Source organism: Petaurus breviceps, unplaced genomic scaffold (genome assembly GCF_028583685.1).
Source record: "Petaurus breviceps papuanus isolate PSGF00001 unplaced genomic scaffold, PetGlider_PUasm1.0 76, whole genome shotgun sequence".
Classification (NCBI taxonomy): domain Eukaryota; kingdom Metazoa; phylum Chordata; class Mammalia; order Diprotodontia; family Petauridae; genus Petaurus; species Petaurus breviceps.
Window position 1 is genome coordinate 34,697,800 of NW_027186473.1, and position 10,710 is coordinate 34,708,509.

The following is a 10,710-nucleotide window of genomic DNA, read 5'->3' on the forward strand; positions in this document are numbered from 1 at the left end:
GGAGGAGGAGGAGGAGGAGGAGGAGGAGGAGGAGGAGAAATGAGGTCAGGGGAAGGGATATCAAACTTATGAGCAGCCACTACCTATTATTCTATTATTGCCTGTTAATCAAATGTATATGAACACTCCTTTAAAAGATGAGTTTTGAAACAATCATACAAAATCATCTGAGGTGATCAAATTGTCTCATTAGGCCATGAAAAGATGCCAGTTTAAATGTTAAATATGAGCAGGAGAATATGTTCTTATATTTCTAATCTTCTCTTTAACTGCTTTTCTCCTACAGTGGTATAAAGGGCAAAATCCATTTTATTTATGACTATAAACAGAGAATTTCCTACATGACACTTGTGCTTGCCTTTATTTATTAATCTTTTGCATTATAAGCAACCTACTAAAGACTATAAAATGTCAGGAGAAAAAAAAAAGTTAAATGCAATTTCAGCAGTAAACCCTAATGATTAGTTATGTGTGTGGGACCTTTATTCAAAGTATACTAATACGAAACTTAAATGTGCAGCAAATAAATATTTTTTCTATAGCATATGAGACCTTAAATCTATGGCTGACCCAAAGCTAAAAGAGAAGTAAATGCCTTAGATGACAGAATCTGGAGTCAAAGCAATATCAATATGCTTAAACAATAACCAAAATCAAGAAGATGACATCTAACAAGGATTAATGGGAGTAATTGAATATATATGAGTGAGATATGTATGTATGTATATATATATATACATATGTCTATTTGTATCTACCTACCTATCTACCTATTCTAGTTGATCTAAAGCAATCCAACAAGCATTTATGAAGACTTTAAGTTGTGTTTGAATTATACTGAGGATACAGAGACTAAATTAGTTCTTACCTTAAAGGGAAATATATTTCACTGTGTAAATATGTTCCATTTCCTGTATGTTACCTCAATTTGAATATATATTCAGTAAAATGTATACTCAATGACTCAGAGATATGAAATTTCTTTTCTTTTGAGGGGGGAATGGGAATGGAATGATAAGAAATTTGGTTTGACATTGGTAATGGTAAATCTGTAAGAACATATCTTTCCTGGGGAATATGTGGCTTGACAACAGCTTTATGTAAAATATACCCCCCAAAATGACTTACCGTTTTTGTCCTGATGGAGTAAATTTAGACTAGTGATTATAGGGAACATCCAACGTGGAAACTCCTAATAAAGATTCACAAACATCTGTATCTTATAGTTGTAGATTATTTCACGAGTCACTGAAAGTCACTGACATACTCATGCTCATACAACCAGTCATAATCAGAGATAAACTTAAGTCCAGGTCTTGACTTTATGTTCATATAATTTTCAGCTATGTAATACCAATGTAGTAATTTTTTTTAAGGAAGAAATTGTTATACTATTTTCTGAAGTCTAGTTCTGGACCATAAACATTCAATGAGATTAAAAATTTAGACAATATCCACTTAAAGGGTGATTAGGTTGGTGAGTCATGTAATGTTATCATATGAGAAACTATTCTAAGAACTAGAGATAATTTAAATTGGAGAAGATGAGTCTATTTGCAAACACTCAAAGGACTGTTATATGTAACAGTATGTGATCTATTCTCTTCTTCTCTAGCATGAAGCACTAAAACAAATATGTGAAAGTTAAAGGTCTATGACTCAGTATAAGTAGGCTGCTTCCAAGTACTAAAGTCACCTCAAATGGTTTACTTCACAAAGTACTACAGTAAGGCACATGAGAATTGCTATGTAAAATAAAGACAATATAAATGAGATGATGACAGGTTACAATTCATGTAGATAGAAAGAGCATCATTAGATGCATAAATCATAGTAAACTGAACTAATTCTTAACTGCTTCCCAGAAGGAAAAAAAAAGAAACACCTCTCACCCATAGCAAGGGCTACATAAAGCAAAATTCCTAACAAGTGAGACAAATCATTCAGGTGTTTTAATTATATACATAGTGAGGGCACTAGGAATAATATACATTTGATTGCATTCTGAAGTCTGATTATAGACAATATATCCCTCTAAGGAGCATTCACTGACTTAATTTTCCCTTAATTTACACAAGATCTTATCAAAGAAAATCATCAAAATTATTTAATTCAGTACAGCTACTTTTTGTTACTTGGGCAAGTTATTGAAAGAAATACATGAAATTAAAATTGCTCTTTTCATTTACTTTTGGAGGAAATAATTTGCTTCTAAATGCAGAGCTTATATGAATCCTGGCTGATTATAGACACATATAGCTATTTTCTGTATTAGAATATATTCCTGACAGTGACCAATAGTGGCATGTGCAGGTGTGGTAGGGGACAAAAAAAAAGAAAAAAAAGAAAAAAAAAAGATCTAACTGACTATCCTTTCCCCAGGGACCTATGTTTTGATGAGGTTTTGCTTTGCAATGGCATTTAATGCCAACAGGTCCTGGACTTCCTCTTGGGTCCATTACTTTATTTCAGATCCTACCTGAAAAGAGAATTCCAATCTATGACTGGTGTGAGATGACCTGGGGGTGAGGATAAAGAGGGAGGTTGGTGCTTGCCCAGAAATTTATACTTATAGCTTGATGATTAAAAGTCATGCTCCTGAGTGTTCTAATACTCAACAACCCTCTTTGCAGCTACTTTACTTTAGATTGGCATTAGTGCAACTACTTCTGTAAAAAGGTTTAAAACTTTTCTCATTTATTCATGTAAGAAGAAATAAAAAGTTAAAAATTTTTAAATAATGCTTAAAATATCTTGCCTTCTCTTTATGGAATGAAAATGGTATTAATGAGATAGTAATAACTCATAATATGAATAGACACTCTGTATCATCAGGGTCACTGTAAGGATACAGAAAACTAATTTCTTGCTTATTTCACAGATAGATTTCTTTCCTGGGTTTTAATGAATAGGAAGCAAAAAGTACTGAGCAAAGTGAGAAGATGGAGATTTCTATCCTTAGAGGCCATCAACCTTGAAAAGAAAGTTAACAAGGGAAGAAAAAGGTAAGGAGAAAGGGAGTTTCAGTAGCTCCCTTTTGCCTCTATGTTTATATGGCCTATTTGTTGCAGTCTTGTAGTAGAAAATTTCAAGTTCTATTGGTCTGATCAGGCACAGTTGGACACACTGTAATTTGACTCCAACATAGTCATGTGACTTTGGTCCTCTTAGAGAATGAAGGACAACAACCAACCAACCATTGCCTCTAGGATAAAATACAAACTATTTGCTTAGCATTTAAAGTCCTTCAAAATTGGGTATCAGATTTTCATTGCACACTGAGCACAGATTGTTATCTTTCATATGATCTGGTTGGTTGTTGTCCTGCATTCCAGAAAGGACCAAAATGACATCTCCATGCTAGAGTCAAGTTTCAATGTGTTCAATTGTGGCTGTTCAGACCAATAGGATCTCAGTATGCTCTACCATAGGTTGGGCACAAATAGTCCATGGGAACATTTGGGGTGGATGCTCCAAATTTATATTCTAAACAAACTGCCCTGCTTGTTGTTCCTAGTTTATGCCATCCCTTCTCCAGCCTCAGTGACTTTCTTCAGGCTATATCCCATGACTAATTGCCCTCCCATCTTTGCCCTATCCTTCTGGATCTAGGAAGTCAGCAAAATGTCAGTCAGTTAAGAATCGTTAATCAAGCACCTATTATGTACCTATTCTAGGCACTATAATATACTATTTTATATATGATATATAATATGTTATTATATGTGCAATATAATAAATATCATATATGTCATATAATATATATGTATTATAAACATTATATATAATATAATATACTATTAGTATACTAAACACAAGAGATAAAAGAAAGTAAAAAAAAAAACAAGTTTCTCCCCTCAAGGAACTCCCAGTCCAAAGGAGAAGAGAGGCAACATTCAGATAACTATGTACAAACAAGGATAACTCAAAGGGATTACTTCTGGAAGAAGGTGGGACTTTAGCTGTCATTTGAAACTAGCCAGGAAAGCAAGGCATCAGAGATAAGGAGGGATGTTCCAGGCATAAGGGACAACCTGTGAAAATGACCAGAGTAGAGAAATGAAGTGTCTTTGTGCAAGGAACAGTAAGGAGGCCAATGGAGGAGAACGAGATGTTAGAAGACTAGAAAGGAAGGAAGGAGTCAGCTTATAAAGAGTCTTAAAAACTAAACTGAGGACTTTCTGTTTGATTCTGTAGGGAAGGATAAGGGCAGCATGGTTAGGCCTGTGTTTAAGAAGGATCAATATGACAACTGAGAAGAGTATGAAATGGAGTGAAGGAAAAGGCAAGCCAGGCAGAACACCGCACAGGCTGTTGTAATAGTGCAAGTGTGAGGTGATGAGAATCTGCATCAGTGTGGTAGAAATGTCAGAGCAGAGAGAGGGACATATACAAAAGATATAACAATGGTAGATACTACAGGACTGATTGCTTATGGAGTGGTGATAGGGCGAGAGAGAAAGTTAAGAGTTGAGGATGGTTTTGAACTTGAGTGACTGGAAGGCTGATAATACCTCCCCCCACTCTCCCCCCACCCCCACAGTAATAGGAAAGTTAAAAAGAGAGGATAGTTTGGGGGGGACCACAATTTTTTGACCATGTTGAGTTTAAAGTACCAATGAGACATCTAGTTTGAGATATCCAATAAACAATTAGAAATACAAGCATTGAAATTATTTTGTAGTGTGTTCTACCTATTTTATATTTACTTTTTTTTGTACATAATTTCCCTCAAAAATATAATGTCAGTTTCTTGAGGGAAGGGTCTATTTTGTTTTTATTTCTATATCTATAGTGACTAGCAACATGCTTGGCACATATTAGGAACTTAATATAGGTAGACTTAAATTAAACTGACAGGATCACTGATTCTGAGATGGAAATAGCCATAGATATATCTAGTCCAATTTACTCATTTTATAGATAAGAAAATTATGACTCAGAAAGGTGAAATTACTTGGTAAATATTACACTGCTTCAAAGTGAGTGTTTATGAAATGCTTATTATATGTATGTAATCACACAATATATACATGTGTTTGATGTTCATCTATGTTTATGTGTATTCATGTATGTATGTTGATATAGGTCTTATATGTGAATGTATATTCATATGTGTATAAATATATGAATGTGTTTTCCTGTATTTTTAAATTTAGCATATTTCTATAATGCATGATTAATTACCTCTTCTATAATTGCCTTAAACTAAAGTCATTTGAATTGGACACAAAGTCATGGATAGCAGTGGTGGCTCTATCTCATAATTTTCTCACAAACCCTTTGCTCTGAGATCATAGAATCTTCTTAGGGGACTGTCTCATTCACACAAGATAATGTTGAAATAGTTCTAAACACTATGCTGGGCATGCAAAGAAGAAATAACAAAACCAAAAAATCCCTGCCTTCAAGGGACTTAAATTATATTAGGGAAATGTAGCATATTTATAGATCACAATGTAATATAATGTAATTTCAAGAGAGAATGAGTATAATCATATATGTATCATTCAAATGCTATGTTAAGATTGGTCAAGAAATGGGGAGATAAGCCAATTAAAATTATAGATTCTTTTATTTTACATCATCTACCAAATCCCAGAAATCTATTTGTTTTAATAGCTACTAATGTATTTAAGGGTAAAAACACAAAAGATATGCACACTTTCCCAGCAATCACTGTAATTGCCCTCCTACTGGTTATAGATTACTTATGACCAGATAAATACTCTCTCCTGATCAGGTCTCTTGCCATAAATATTATTTACCTGTGAAGAACCATTGCACAACTGAAAGAGATAAGCCAGTGCAGTCTTTTCATTTATGTATTTCTGGCAAATAGTTTAAGCTTAAATCTCAGAACCAACTTTTTGGAATTGTGAAACTCTTGATCTAGTCTGTATTGGTGCTCAAGGAAGGTTATTTAGCAGCCTTGCATGAATTAAGTCCCATGCAGGAGGCATACTGAATAAAAAGATGGTATAGATATCTCATAATGTTAAATGAACTCATATTATTTTAAAAATATTCCACTTCCCCCAATTCATGTAAAAGGTGACTGTGAACAAACTTTAGAGTTACAGAACCCACCAAATGACACAGAAAAGCTAACCTTTCACTGAGGAAAGCCCAGGAGGCCAGCAGGAAGCTGCCAACGTATTGCTCTGGGAGCTAAGGCCAGCCCCAAGCAAGCCCAAGGTTTTAGCCTCAGGGATGCCTGACCAGGTGCCAGCTGGAGAGACTTCAGATTGCCAGTAGCTATGGCAGTTTCCATAATTATCAACCCATGGATGCTAATGAAAAAGTGAGAGGTCAGTACAGTGTGAACTTTGGGATCCAGTAGTTTGGGAGCGCAGTTAGGTCTTTATCCCATGGAAGGAGAAGCTACTGAGGCACTGGCGGCCATGCAGCCACCACTACATGGCAGCTTCAGCTCTTGGCCTGCAGATTGTAGGGGGACTAAGCAACCAGTCAGAGGAGTAATAGCTCTTCCTTCAACCTTTTTGGATCTGGATTACTGTCTAGGGTGGAGGTCGTGGGGTGTGTGAACAGCTTTCCAGAGCATGTGGAGGCTACAGAGAGGGCACACAACTAATTCCTTTGGCAGCTGAGAAAACCCCAGCATTTGGGATAAATCTTCCCTGTCTGGTAGCAGAGTCATACTGTGGCAAAAAGCGCAAAAGTCAAGTAATTGAGTGGCAAAATAATGAGGGGAATCCAACATTAGACTCCTATTTTGGGGACAAAAAGGATTAAATCACAGAACAGGAGTAAGACAGAAAAAGTCAGAACTCCTGCACCAAAAGCTTCCAAAAAATATGAGCTGCTTACAGGCCATAGAGGAGCTTAAAGGGGATTTTGAAAACCAAATAAGAGAAGTGGAGGAAAAAATGGGAAGAGAAATGAGAACAATGGAAGAAAATTATGAAATGAGAGTCAACAACTGGACTGAAGAAGATAACCCCTTAAAAAATAGACTAACAGATGGCAAAAGAAGCTCAAAAAGGCAATAAGGAGAAAAATGCCTTAAAAAGCCAAGTTTGCCAGATGGAAAAAGAATCGCAAAAGCTCACTGAAGAGAATCATTCCTTCAGAATTGGATTGGAGCAAATGAAGCTAATGACTTTATGAGAAATCAAGATACTATTTAACAAATCCAAACAAATGAAAAAAAAATAGACAGCAATGTGAAATATCTCATTGGGAAAACCACTGACATAGAAAATAGATCCAGGAGAAATAATTTTAAAATTATTGGACTACCTGAAAACCATGATCTAAAAAAGAACCTAAAAATCATATTTCAGGAAATTCTGAAGGAAAACTGAGCTAATATTTAAAACCAGAGGGCAAAATAGAGGTTGAAAGAGTCCACCAATCACCTCCTGAAAAAGATCCCAAAAAAGAAAACTCCTAGGAATACCATAGCCAGGTTCCAGAGTTCCCAGATCAAGGAGAGAATATTACAAGCATCCAAGAAGAAACAATTTGAATATTGTGGAAACACAATCAGTATAACACAGGATATGGCAGCTTCTACACTGAGGGATCTAAAGGTCTGGATTCTCTGGAGGTCAAAAGAGCTGGGATTAAAACCAAGAATCACCTACCAAGCAAAACTAAGTATCATGTTTCAGGGGAAAATATCATCATTCAGTGGAATAGAGGACGTTCAAGGATTCTTGATGAAAAAAACAGAGTTGAATAGAAAATTTTATATTTAGATACAAGAAGCAAGAGAAGCATGAGAAGGTAAACAGGGAAAAGAAATCATAAGGAACTTATCAAAGTTGAACTATTTACATCCCTACATTGAAAAATGATCATTGTAACTTATGAAACATTTTTCAGTATGAGAATAGTTGAATGCAATAGAAATGTGTGTGGTACATACATACATACATACATATACACACACATACATATATATCTATATAGGAGGGCATATAGGTGTACAAATACATATGTGAATGTGTGTATATATGTGTACAGGTACATAGAGGAAACAAGATTAATTTAATAGCAAGGGATAATACTTAAAAGGTGAAATTAAGAGGTGAGAGAGAAATGTAATGAGAGGTGATGGGGAGAGACAGAAAGGCTTAAATCATCTCCTAGAGAATAGACAAGGGAAAATGGTTACAATGGAGGGAAAGAACAGGAAGGCAAAAATGAATGGGTAAACCTTATTCTCATTGGATTTTCCTTAGGGAGGAAATGACATACACACTAAATAGGGTACCTTGCCCTACAGGAGAGTAGGGGGAAGGGGATGAGAGGTGGGATGAGAGAGGGGAAGGGAGGGCAGGCTGAGGGGGGGGGAGGGAAATTGGAAGCCCCTACTTTTGAAAAGGGACAGGATCAAAGTAGAGAATAGAACAAGTGGGAGGTGGGATAGGAGGGAGGGAAATATAGTCAGTCTTTTACAATATATCCTCTGTGGAAATGTTTTGCATAGCTACACATGTATAACCTATATTGAATTGCTTATCTTCCCAGTAAGGGTGGGTGACAAGGGAGGAAAGGAATGAATCCAGAATTCAAAGTTGGAGGGAGTATGGGAGAAGATATGGGACAGAGCAGATTGGAGGAGGGGATATCCAGAGGGTTTGCTATTTTGGGGTGGTAGGTAGGGGGAAAACGGGAGAAAATTTGTAACTCAATATCTAGCAGAAATGTATGATGTAAACTAGAAATGAATAAAGCATTTGATTAAAAAATTAAAAAACTTATATTTTAGTAAATTGAGGCATATATCAATTGAAAAGCAGTCAGATATAATGGATAGTGAACCGAACTGTTAGGAAAATAGTCAAGAATTATTTGTTTTTTGTCCTGAGTTTGATGCTTATTAGCTATGTAGGACCCTGGCCAATTTATGTATCTTATGTGATGCTTAAGTTCCTCATTTGTCAAATAAAGATAACACCCATGCCTACCTCGCAGGATTGTAGTAAGCAGCAAACAAAATCATGTATGTAAAACTATTTGCAAATTTTAAAGTGCAATTACATTTTCACTACTATGATTCATTTTGTTTTAAAGAGTACATTTCTGATTTACTGTTTGAATTGAGCCCACTGGGGCTATGGTAGACATTAGGCTTTGAGTTTACCAGGAAACTTAGAATACAACAAAGCCATTTTGCCCTTGTGACACAGGGGAAACTTTTATGAGACCTTGTCAATGTTGTCTGTTGTGGCACACTATAAATTCATGGACTGTTTCCTACACCCAATCCAAATTGGTATCAGAACGACATGACAGCATAACACATGGGATATAAAACTCTTCATAAAACATTATGACATGGTAAAGAAGGTTACAGGCTGGGTGTCCTGATCTCTATTTAGAGTAATTGAAACATCTAGCTTTAACTGAAGTCACAGATGCTCTAAGCTCAGACATCATCCTCTTTTTCCCCTTCTAACATCTAAAGAATCAGATATTCTGTCACACAGCCAAACGCTCAGACAGGTCTCTCCAAAAAGGCATGGAAATGATCTTCATTTAGAGTAGGCTGTAAATTTGCTCAGTGAGTCATTTTAATAGGAAAGGTCAGGATGGAGATTGTACGTAGTACTTAAGAATAAAGGCAATTTTCTTCAGGATGTAATGCTTATTGAAGCAGTCTTCAGCATAACTAAGGCCAGCCAAATTAGCTGTTTGCAAATCAACCACAAAGAAATTGACTGGACAACCACTATGGGTCAGATTAAGAAAGCCAAAATACCTGGCCCAAACAAATTAAATAATTATGATAATGGTGGAGGAGGCGGTAACTGTTTTGTATTCTGGCCTGGTCAGACCACAGCTAAAGGATCAGGTTCTGTTAGTGTATCACAGTTTAGGAAGAATACTAAGAGGCAGACTTATAAAGGGGATGGAGAATGTATCTTGTACCCAGCAGTATCTGAATTCAAATCCTACCTCAAATACTTGTTGGGTGACCTTGGGCTAGTTTCTTAACCCATCTGCATCTCATTTGCATGAGGTTCATACTCCATGGGCCTTTAAGGGATCTTCCAGCTCCAAAACTGTGATTCTATAAGTGTAAGAAAACCCAGAGGTTGACAATGACTATGATGAAAGGCTTTGGAATAACTCTGCACAAAAGCTAGGTGGATAAAATGGGAATATTTATCTTGGAAAAGAGAATACTTTGAGAGAACATACTAGGCACTTTCAAGTACATGAAACACTATTATGTGGAAGGGGGAAAATATTGTATTTATTTTTTTGCCTCTAAAAGCAGAACTAAGACCAGTTGGAGCAAAAAAAAATAAAGCTGCAGAGCTGTCAATACTCTTAGACTGATTCTATCAGACAAAAGAGTAAAATAATTGTAATGAGGGGAAGTTACAGAGACATATTTAAGCCTGATGAAAGAAAAAAACTTCCTAACAATTAGACATGTCTTAAAGAAAACAGGATTCCTGGGAAATCAGTGAGTATTACCCCCCCTCACATTGTGTTTTCAAGGAAAGTTATATATACATTTTTGTACATGAGTATGCATTGCTTATATGTACATAATATATTCATGTGTACAACTGTATACACATATGCATGCATATAATATGTATGTGTACCTACATATGAATAGATAGATTAATAGATGATAGTAGATAGATTAGATAGATAGAAAGATAGATAGATAGATAGATAGATAGATAGATAGATAGATAGATAGATAGATAGATAGATAGA

At 35.7% G+C, this 10,710-nt stretch overlaps 1 long non-coding RNA gene across 2 annotated transcripts in view; it reads left to right on the plus strand.

Annotated features, from left to right (window-relative positions):
• LOC138174789 (uncharacterized) overlaps window positions 1-10,710 on the plus strand; it is a 49,457-nt gene that overhangs the window by 1,772 nt on the left and 36,975 nt on the right. For both annotated transcript variants that reach the window (XR_011171818.1, XR_011171817.1), the window contains exon 2: window positions 2,882-3,005. This is a non-coding gene — a long non-coding RNA (uncharacterized lncRNA). The remainder of the gene's footprint in view (window positions 1-2,881; window positions 3,006-10,710) is intronic.